General features: G+C 34.1%; 1 long non-coding RNA gene across 1 annotated transcript; it reads right to left on the bottom strand.

Moving 5' to 3' along the window:
* Positions 1 to 1,139: 1,139 nt before the first annotated feature.
* Positions 1,140 to 5,305, bottom strand: LOC136830615 (uncharacterized). The gene is made up of 3 exons (XR_010850682.1): positions 5,186 to 5,305; positions 4,159 to 4,234; positions 1,140 to 1,520 (listed from the first exon to the last, which is right to left on the bottom strand). It is a non-coding gene; the product is annotated as an uncharacterized lncRNA (long non-coding RNA).
* Positions 5,306 to 11,047: the final 5,742 nt, after the last annotated feature.

Here is an 11,047-nt window from a genome sequence, read left to right as displayed (position 1 = left end):
TATATTAGGACGTCTTCACGTGGTGATGTGTGTAAACGGTTGGCGGATAACTCTGTAGTTAGTCAATAACTGGCAGTAGTTGTCAGCATTAGTTATTCATTACTAGGCTATGGATGGAAATATCTCAAAATGACGAAAAAGGTGCTTTGATATTTTCTGGCTAAAAAGGTTTTTTTTTTTTTTTTTTTTTTAAGACAATATTGAAGAAACAAAACCCAGATGTAAAATAAGAATTGGGAGACTAACCGTAGCTACCCGAAGTTTGCGGATCGTAGCCAGGATAAAGAGGGAGACCGATTTTCTTAAGTTTTTGTCCTGGCGCTCTCAACTCTAAACCGAACCCAATTTTCTCGCAATTCTAAAACTATTACCAAGAGATTGGCAAAACTAGGGACCAGAAGCACAACTCCATCCTCTAGAAATCCTTTGAGCAATTTTAACATTCAAAAACTTTTAGAGCCAGAGACAAGACCACCTACTAATTAAAGAATTTTGCAAAAACGCTGCATTCCTATCGCCTCACTTACCCGATACATACCAGTCCAACGCTAAAGCCTGTGTTGTAGTAACCATCGACAGTCCAGAAGCTTCAATTAAAAGGCATAAGCAATAACCACTCCCAGGACAAATGACACTATCACCATTGAAAATTTGCTGCCTACTCAACTTTACTGCAAACTAACCCTTACATAGCAATTTGGACTCAAAATTCAACCCCAGAAGATCCTTAAAATATTTTCCTGGCGGTATCTCATATCAAAGTGAATTTTCACTTCCAGCTATTATCGCTCAAGTCACCTTTACAAAGTGTTCTCAACCGAATGCTGTCTCCAGATCATAAGTAATGATCTTAAACAATTATTCCTGTCATCAGTGGGGTCAAATTACAATATCACTTTGCTGAACACAGTTTATATCAGCATGGACTATTGCAAATTTGAGGTTAATATACCAGAATCTCCTCAGAATTAAAAACCATTTCAGTTACTTCATTTCACACATCAATTTCCCCATCTTACTTCTGTTAACCAAGCAATCAGTAACCACCATTCCCTTGATTTCATAGGACATTGTCTTTCAAGGAGTACTGCAAAGTCTACCCCAGAAAATGACATTTTGGGGTTAAAGAATTAATGGACAAAGGTTTACAGACATATATTAAGCTGGTCTTCATACATGTAAATACTATTACATATCCAAAGTATATTAAAAAAATTGAATAGTAGGTAGAGCACAGAATCTGCTAAGTTCTAGTTGTCTGGGTAACCGAATTTAGAGCGCTTCTAATCCTCACAGGATATGCACAGCGTCTGTAAGTTGAGTTCTAGTTAAAGTAACCGAATTTAGTGCGCTTCGAACAGTCACAGGACTTGCATAGCGTCTAGTTGTGTTCTTGTTGTCTGGGTAACAAGAATTCAGAGCGCTTCGAATCCTCACAGGATATTCAGTCTTAACGAAAAGCGTTGATTTCCATTAGTATTAGTGTCGATGTTATGGTCTGCTGCAGCTACACCAAGAGCCTGTGCATAAGAAAAGTAGTTTGATTTTAAAATATGCTAAAATTTCCATGACATAACCTACCCTCTTAAACTTACCCTCTTAAAAGTTAAAATAGCCTGGTAAGTCCCAGCAGCTATTTTAAGGTTATTATAATACTATATCGTATGATTAAACTTTCCCATTAACAATCCCATGTATTTTAATATTGTTACTTCAAACTGCCATCAACTTTCACATTAACAATCCCCTTTATTACTACCATTGTTCCTTCAAACTCCCGAAAATACAACAAGATAGAGTGCCATCCATCCCATATATTACCACCATTGTTCCTTCAAACTCCCGAAAAAGACAACAGGATAGAGAGTGCCATCTAAGATATATTTAATAGGCACCAACCTTGCACTGAAACAACCGCCATCTAACTTTAGTGCTACATAACTATGAAAGGTGCCATGCAATGCCAACACTACTATCTGGCAACTTTCGTCCTTCAGTATATAAAATCTTAATGGAATTTAATGGCATTGAAACTGCACAACCCCACGGGGAGAAAAATTAAGTTGGGGAATTCAGAATAAGAAAGGTGTTCCCGAAGCAAGCTTCGGCGCTGGAGGAAAGGTGGAAGAAGGTAGGGCTCAATGAAAATATGCAATGCAATCTGAACTGTTTTTCCTAACATGAAAGCTTTGCTTGAAGAGTAAGAGGGGAGGGTGGAGTGTTGAGCGTTTTGACGGAACGTTAACAAGACTGCAAAAATTTGAATTACAATTTCCACTATTAACCAGCCTATTAAAATACCTGCCAAGTCCACGACAATAGTATCAAAAAAATTCTTTAACATCCCAAGACCTTGGCCTCTTAGAAAATCGTTAAGATCCACCTATTACCTGTCCTAGTTCCCATTTACTAGTGGGAATGAAATTCTAAGTTATAAAAGTATGTCAGAGTTACCCTACCCTATTCTCAGCTCCACTAATACAATCAAATTTACATCTCATGACCTAACAAAGGGCTCAAGTACTGTAATACCCTCTGATATTAATAACTTGCCACTGTCAAATTGCCACTGTCAAATGTCTCCCTAAGTCTGACTATCGCGTTTTTTACCCCAATCTATTCCTAGCATCCTTAAGAGACTTTAGCATTTATTACCTTTATTCTAACCCCTCCATCTATATAAAATTAGCACGTTCTTCACCCTATTCTAGCCTATCCTGTATTTCAAGTTTCACATCTAACTTCATATCTAACTTCCCATTAAGTCCTAACTACACGAAAACTATCAACCTTGCAGTTCTAACCTAAGTAAGTTGGTTGGTTTGAAATCCCTATTGTGCATGGTGACAAAGTCACCATGCTTGTTTTTGAACTTCCTGTTGTGCATGGTGACAAAGTCACCATGCACAACATAAAAGTCCACCTTTGCCTGGCAGGCGGCACCGCCACCCCGGCAAAGGTGGGCTTCGGAAGTTACCAAAGAAAAACTTAATTTACTCGCAAAACTTAATTTACTCAAAAACTTAATTTACTCAAAAACTTAATTTACTCAAAAAACTTAATTTACTCGCAAAACTTAATTTACTCGCAAAACTTAATTTACTCGCAAAACTTAATTTACTCGCAAAACTTAATTTACTCGCAAAACTTAATTTACTCGCAAAACTTAATTTACTCGCAAAACTTAATTTACTCGCAAAACTTAATTTACTCGCAAAAACTTAATTTACTCATGAAACTTAATTTAAAAAACTTAATTTACTCAAGCAAAACTTAATTTACTTACAAAAACTTAATTTACTCATTTTACTCAAAAACTTAATTTACTCGCAAACTTAATTTACTCATAAAACTTAATTTACTCAAAAACTTAATTTACTCGCAAAACTTAATTTACCCGCAAAACTTAATTTACCCGCAAAACTTAATTTACCCGCAAAACTTAATTTACCCGCAAAACTTAATTTACCCGCAAAACTTAATTTACCCGCAAAACTTAATTTTAAAAAAAATTAAAGTTCTGCAGCTGAAATAATTACTCGAGAGCTTTAAAAATTGACAGTGTTCAAACACTTCAAAATTCCAAAATAAGGACTTAACTAAACACTACAATTCTAAAAAATTAAATCAAACTCTATAAGGCAAAAGTTTAAATATAAACAAGTTTAAATCTAACTTAAAAAAATACTAGATTTACTCCACACATCAAACTTCCACACACATCAAACTTCCACACACATCAAACTTCCACACACATCAAACTTCCACACACATCAAACTTCCACACACATCAAACTTCCACACACATCAAACTTCCAAACTTTTAATGCTAAATTATAACTAATCTTACAATCAAAAATAAAAATTAAATGCTTTAAAACAAAAAGTCCTGAAGCTGAAACAAATCCTAAAATTTCTTAAAATGTTCAAAGCTGGAAAAGTTAAATTTTAATCTATGCAATAAAAAAAAAAATTTCAATTCTCAAAACTAAATTTTTTTAATCTGAAACAAACCAAATGCATTAAAACAAAGCCTAAACTTGGAATGAAAACTCGTTTTGATTCTGAAGAAAGAAAAAAAAAAAAAAAAAAAACCAAGCTAAAAAGTAATTGGGGGGTTGCTCAAGTCACTCAACTAAAAAAACAGGAAATACTTACCCATTAATCCTGCTTAGTCATATGGTGTGTCAATTCAATAACTCATTATGGCACGCTTATTTAACGGCACACTGACCTGAAATAAGAAGATATATATTAAAGCACAATGTTCTAGCAATTGGAAAGAACCAAAGGCTGACTTTGTTATAATCAGTTGGGCCATCTGATAGTACAAGCTTATAAATACTGATACGCGTTATTACAAGTTCATTGCCACTTAAGCCTACAATAATTAAGTTTAAATCAACTTAATATACCCCATATTAGGAAGGCTATGGTAGTCGAGTTAGGCCTCTCTAATCCTCAAGAAACTTTAAACCCTATTATACCTCAAGACTTGCTCTATTGCAGTATAAATTTAAAATCAAAATATCCGTAGCACTGCACAAGATTGCTAGTATGGTTCAAAGTGCATAGAATTACCACTCAAAGCAATCTAGTTCAGCTTAGTAATAAATAATCTTCGAAACAGTCTTAAATGCCATGTTGAAAGGCAATCTACAACAATGCTTAACTTAATAAACAGTTTGAACAGTTCTTGTAGGAATTTACAACAAAAATTGAAAATACCACAACCCGCAAACTGAAAACTTTCATACGACAACTGTATGTCATACCTCAAGTACCACAATCTAAACTTTGAGAAATATAAAACGCAAAACTGGCAATAGTATCCACTCGTCAACCCAACAAACCTTGAAGAACACCTTCACGCCTAAAATCTCGCCAAGTCTATACACAATACAACATAACTGCTCAAGCTTCTCTAGACCTCTTCGACATGCAAATGAAGCAAATAGGCGATCTGAACCTAGAACAAATTGGCGATTTGAACCTAGAACAAATAGTAAGTCAGGCTTGAGAGCATTTGTACACTGCACACAATGGCTATACAACAAAATAAAACCAAAATAAACCTGATCATAATCAAGGAAAATTTTAAAAAACTATTCTCCTACTCCGCAGAAGCTACAACGCTTACAAGAAAACACTGAAACACAAACATAAAATATAAGAAGCACCTTACTTTGAAAACGTACAAACGCCCGTCAGAGAGGGAATCATCCCTGTGGATAAAACCAAAGTGAAACCACCGTTCCTCCAGAATACTACGGCCGAGATCCCAAACACAAATGAACGAGAAAGTCGAGTTAGTTTCAACGAAACCTGTCTTACCAAGCTGGAGACTCAACAACACTGAAACAAGCTGTTCTTGAGGATAACAGCCAACGACCGCTGCAACTGCCTGTTTGTGGGACGTCACTTCATCGCCCTTTCGCCACCGAAGAAGTTTGAGGCGATGATCAGGAAATCGACAGAAATTATTATTATTATATATTATTATTATTATTATTATTATTATTATTATTATTATTATTATTGAGAGTTGCCGGGCACTCTTCCTTTTTAGCGAACTACCCCAATTATGTATCAGTAGTTAGCCCATCTAAAAATATTATTATTATTATTATTATTATTATTATTAGATTTTATTTATTATTCATTTTTATTAAACTATTATGAATTATATATTTGTCTGGTCTTTTCTGGAATTATTATTATTATTATTATGTATTCTTTATTATTATTATTATTATTATTATTATTATTATAGATGTTGCTGTTGTTTTCAGCAGTGCTTGGGCATAAGAGTTCATGAATATTACTTTTTACTAGCGTTCTTAATTTAGTATACTGTATTGTGTTCATCTTATCGTTTATCGTATATGGCCCGGAGCTGAAACAAAGGATATTATTATCATTATATTATTAGTTAATGCAACATGGCGTCACAATGACATGGTCATAGACAAAAGTAATATAGAACACTTTTGTTAAGGTGATTCAACGGTGAGCTTATCAACTTGCACCGATGAATGCAAGGTAATTTTTATAATTTAATTTATTATTACTAATGATAAAGGTGCGTAGCTTCGTAATCTGCTACGGTAAAAGGCCACCTTCAGCGATTTGCCATATGGATTCAAGGCTTGCAGTGATAAATATATCACAAAATTTTGGGGAAATTGAGAAGGTAGGAGGACAAAGCGGCATTAAATAAATCATTTATATCTGTCGTAAGTGATATAATTAGCTGCTAATTCGAACAGTGGTCAATGAATTTACTGAAACCAGATCATATTGTTCGATCATCGCCTGATATTCGAATCCTGTTTCAATAGTATTAGGTGGAGCTATGAAAACTATTATCGTCAAAATTATACATACATTATACATATATATATATATATATATATATATATATATATATATATATATATGTTGTGTGTGTGTTTTCCTGTAATGTGTGCATGTGGTGTAAGCTCTGAAAATATGATCATGTTGATTATATATATATATATATATATATATATATATATATATATATATATATACATATATATATATATATATATATATATATATATATAGATAGATAGACAGACAGATATAAAGCCACCAATATACTTTAATATCCAGTTCACTACGCCTAAATAACAACTTTATCCAAGAGGAATTATGATTAATAAATGTTTCGTCACCAGTTCTCAGGATATATATATGACATCGACTCTGCTGTACATGCCAGACTCTCGGTGGGTATGGTCGAATCAGGTTTTGTACTAAGAATCGACATCAACCCATCTCCACCATGATAGCTGATCGGTAAATTTGTAACGCGTGGCTAATTATGAATTTGTCTTATACACCGAGGGTTTTTCTTATATTCACAAACATTAGCCACAAATATCATAAAATATCCATTATACATTATGGAGCTCTTAAAAATATGATCATATATATATATATATATATATATATATATAGATAGATAGATAGATAGATATATATATAGATATATAGATATATATATAGATAGATATATAGATAGATAAATATTTAAGCCACAAATATCGTTTAATTGCAGTAATTCACTATACCTCGAATAGCAACTTACAACAAGAAGAATTATAACTAATAAATGATTTCGTTACCAGTTATTCAGGAAACGTTGTTTATTTAGAAACAATGTTGTACTTTTGACCATGGGTGATGTACGGTGACTTTTGACCACTGAACCATCAAGAAAGTTTTGATATCAACCCTGCTGTATCGGCATAATTCTCTTTTATTTTGATGGACATTAATGAAGAGCATTCTCTACGATTCTTCGATATGAAAGCAGAAGGGTGGCTAATTTCGATTTGTCGACATGTTGTCTTATACACAGGGGAGTTTTATTTTGCTGGTATATCTCTTAACATTTATGCCCATTGGTTTGAAAATATCTGTCTTACTGGCTTGGTTGATGGCTTTTCCGCCGTCATAGTGAGGCAGCTGGTTGATTGTTTACAGATGAAATCGACTCCTTTGTCTATGTAACCGTCAGAACAGGTTCCGGGTCCTCCGACAAAAAATTTACACTGATATCTCAGTCCTCAATGATATTGCAATGTCGTGATAACTTTAGGAAATGAATGCAGAAATTATAACTGGTCTTCTATTCGTTGAAACTGTACTTGAATGATTCCATGTTGATATATCTAAGAAACAATTCTGTCCTTTTCTCATTCAGTTTTGAACGTAATGTAGATGTGAATTCATTTTGACAACTGATACCAAAATCAAGAATTATTCCAGAACGTTGAAAATGTCATCAACGTGTCGCTGTAAAAACCACTTTGGGACTGAGTCATTTTGATGGACACTAATTAAAGAGGAAGAGCAGGCTGCTCTCCCACGATTCATTAAAATGTGAAAACCTTTCAGCTAAAAGAGGGCATGTTATTGTTATAGACTTGATTAATTTAACTCTTTTTTTTTTTCACTGCAGGGAAATTTTCTTTTGCTGGTTGATTTTTTCCCTTATGAAATTGTAATGCCCATTTACAGGAACCTTTGAATAATGATTCTGTCTTACTGGCTTGGTTGAGCGTTATCCGTCGTTCATAGTAATATTTAATTTATAGTTTACAGAATATAATCCTCTGCGTGTTTTACAAATTACCTCAGAAATGTGTCAGCAAACCTGCTAAGTTTCTGATAGAGTAAAAATGAACGAGACAATTTCACAAAACCGGGAGTCAGAGAATGCATTTCTTATGGGTTATGGCGAGTCCGTAGAAATATGGTAAAGAGTTGTTGACGAATCCAGGTAAAAAGTCAAAAAAGAAAAGTCAAGTCTTTTAGGCGCCGATGCTGACCGAATAGGACTTCCCTAACTACTGAACAAGATAATCACGACGATATAAACTATATTGACCGGAGATCGTTGAGGATATGGAATCGATAGTCACAAAATTTATACTTGTTAGGCAACTATCCATAGTAAATCAACCTCCGAATTACCTTATAACTCAATTTCATTTTAAGATTGACTTTTCACTTCTGCTTAATTAATCTTGACTATTTTAATATTTCATTGCATACATGAAGAAGTATGTTTGGAAACATGCGAAAGCTCATGTTATTATTACATTTGCATATGTATATACAGCTTTGGATTTCGTAATCACCACAAATTCTTTAATATTTTACTATTGCATGTCACTATAGCCTTCTGAATGAACATACTCGACAAAAGCCGAGGAAGAAATGCCAGTGAGGTTTATGCCCTGGGGAGGTGAAAGCCAACAGCTGGTGGATTTATGCCCAAGGAGATGAATGCCAATGTGGATTATGACCACACCCAGATCGGTTTTCCTTATCCAGAATTTTGAAAAAAAGATTGAATGTAGAAGTGAGAAAATATGAAAAAGTTAGACAAACACAACTAGAAACCAGCATTGCAATAACTGATAGACAACACCAGAATATAATGCAAAAGCAACACATGTCGGTATCTAACAATAACAAAAGCTGTATATATAACCACCAAGCCGACGCTGAACGTCCAGATGGAAGGAGTTAGAGCAAGGCCTTCCCACCAACTGCCTGAGGGGAAGAACACAAGGTCAAGGTCACTCCATAGCAATCCCCAACCAAATACTTCAGAAGAAATCAATAAATTTATTAGACCCATAAGAACAAGAAACAATGTGAAACTGATGTAATAATGTTGTTTCACAATGGAATTGCATTATGTAAATATAATGTACATAATTAACCACCCCCTAAGTAACTAGGCATTGTAAATATAAAAAATAACCCCAAATCCCTCCCCAGTCACATTCCCATCATACCCATACACACAAATATACTGTATATGACACATTTTCCTACCTTTGTAATCTGCAATATGTTTATATGCTGAAAAGTCCTTCTGTAAATTCACTTCTACGAACTTTTTTATTTCCTGTATTCGCTTATACGAAATTTTTTAATATATTACCCTTCACTTGTTTATACTGAACTGAACTACACAGAAATTGCATGGCTTCCTGTTCGCCGCCTTTTGTTTACTGCCGTATCTGTGATAAACAGTAATTTGTCTTTTCTAACTGGGCTGTGGTAGTAACATCAGTTGTTACTGAAGCAATGATAGTTACCCCAACGTGCAAACTACCGTTGTAGCAGTTCGGACATAAACAATGAACCAACAATAGCTTCGGCTTGGGAAACAGCAAGTTGCTGTAATTCATAACTCACTCGCATTATACAAAAGGTGGTGATACGAATTTGCTGGTTTTTATTTCAGTTCAATACAAGATGAGGAAGTGATGATAACTGCTCAAGTTGGAAAAAACAAAGCCTTTATAGCTTGTTTCCTTTTTTTTAGGGTTTCCTTCTCGCTTTTTCATGAATTTTTATATACTCGTGTGTGAAATAATTATAGTTGTGATGGTTCATAGTCATTTTCAGTTTTATTTTATCAGTTTCATTAACTGAACACCAGTAATCTTGATGGTCGCTTTTTAATTGCATTCATAAAATATTAATTTATTTCGACTGAAATATTTACCATGACTATAAGTAAGGAATGTTCTATCTATTTACGTAAAATTTAGTACATTTGATTAACCAGAAAATATTTTTTGACCTTTGAAGACGGGAAGAGAATAAAAAACGCTAAAAATTATTTTTGGTCTTATTTCATCACATCTAAAACGGTATGTTATCTTATTTATAGAACTTTGAATATATATATAGCTTTCCATACCACTATGATAATAAAAATTATAAAATTAGAAAGCATTTTGTGGAAACTAATAAATATTAAATGGCCTGCCTGAAAACCTCTGGACCGAATTTGAAAACTCTTTTGATTATCCAGTGGTTGCAGTAGGCCAAAACAATCATTAGGGAACTGCTATAATTTATCAGTACGGTAAGGATACCGCGAACATGTAACTGTTGATGAAAGATTCAAATACGACTTTTCACTGTTCAGGGTTAAACTTACGAATTATTGGGTTAGTGCTTTATTCAAAGATCTTACAGCAGAAAGGTGTTAATGCCGAGCTATTTTCCTCATTTTGGCTTTCCTATATTCACTCTTTATCTTAAAAAGGTAGCAGCTGGAATTATGCCAGTATGGTGTCCTCTGCTGCTATTAGGGTCTTGTACACTTTCCTGTTTTATTTTTCCCACTATATTTTGTCTTCACAGAATAAGGCTGGTATGCAATGATATCCTAGGGACACTTTTCAACGAAACATGTAGTACCATCACATGCATCACTGACGCATACGTTGCCTCATCTCTCAGCAGGACATGACACGGGTCTTGTTTTCAAAAGAGCAGAAAGACTTCATAAGGACTCGGTACTCGGAAGGTGGACTGGAACTTTTCCGCTTTTTATTGATTATTCTGTGTATTATTATTTCATTTATCATATTCTTCACAGAACAATTAAAAAATATACCAACGAGATCCCGAGAGATATGATATCAGAAAAATTCAAATATTCTACATATAAGGCTTACCATTGGTTGGACATAATTACTAA

The sequence above is a fragment of the Macrobrachium rosenbergii genome, chromosome 4, assembly GCF_040412425.1.
Source record: "Macrobrachium rosenbergii isolate ZJJX-2024 chromosome 4, ASM4041242v1, whole genome shotgun sequence".
Lineage (NCBI taxonomy): Eukaryota > Metazoa > Arthropoda > Malacostraca > Decapoda > Palaemonidae > Macrobrachium > Macrobrachium rosenbergii.
Note: the sequence above shows the minus strand (reverse complement) of the source record. Positions and strands in the feature narration are given on the sequence as shown.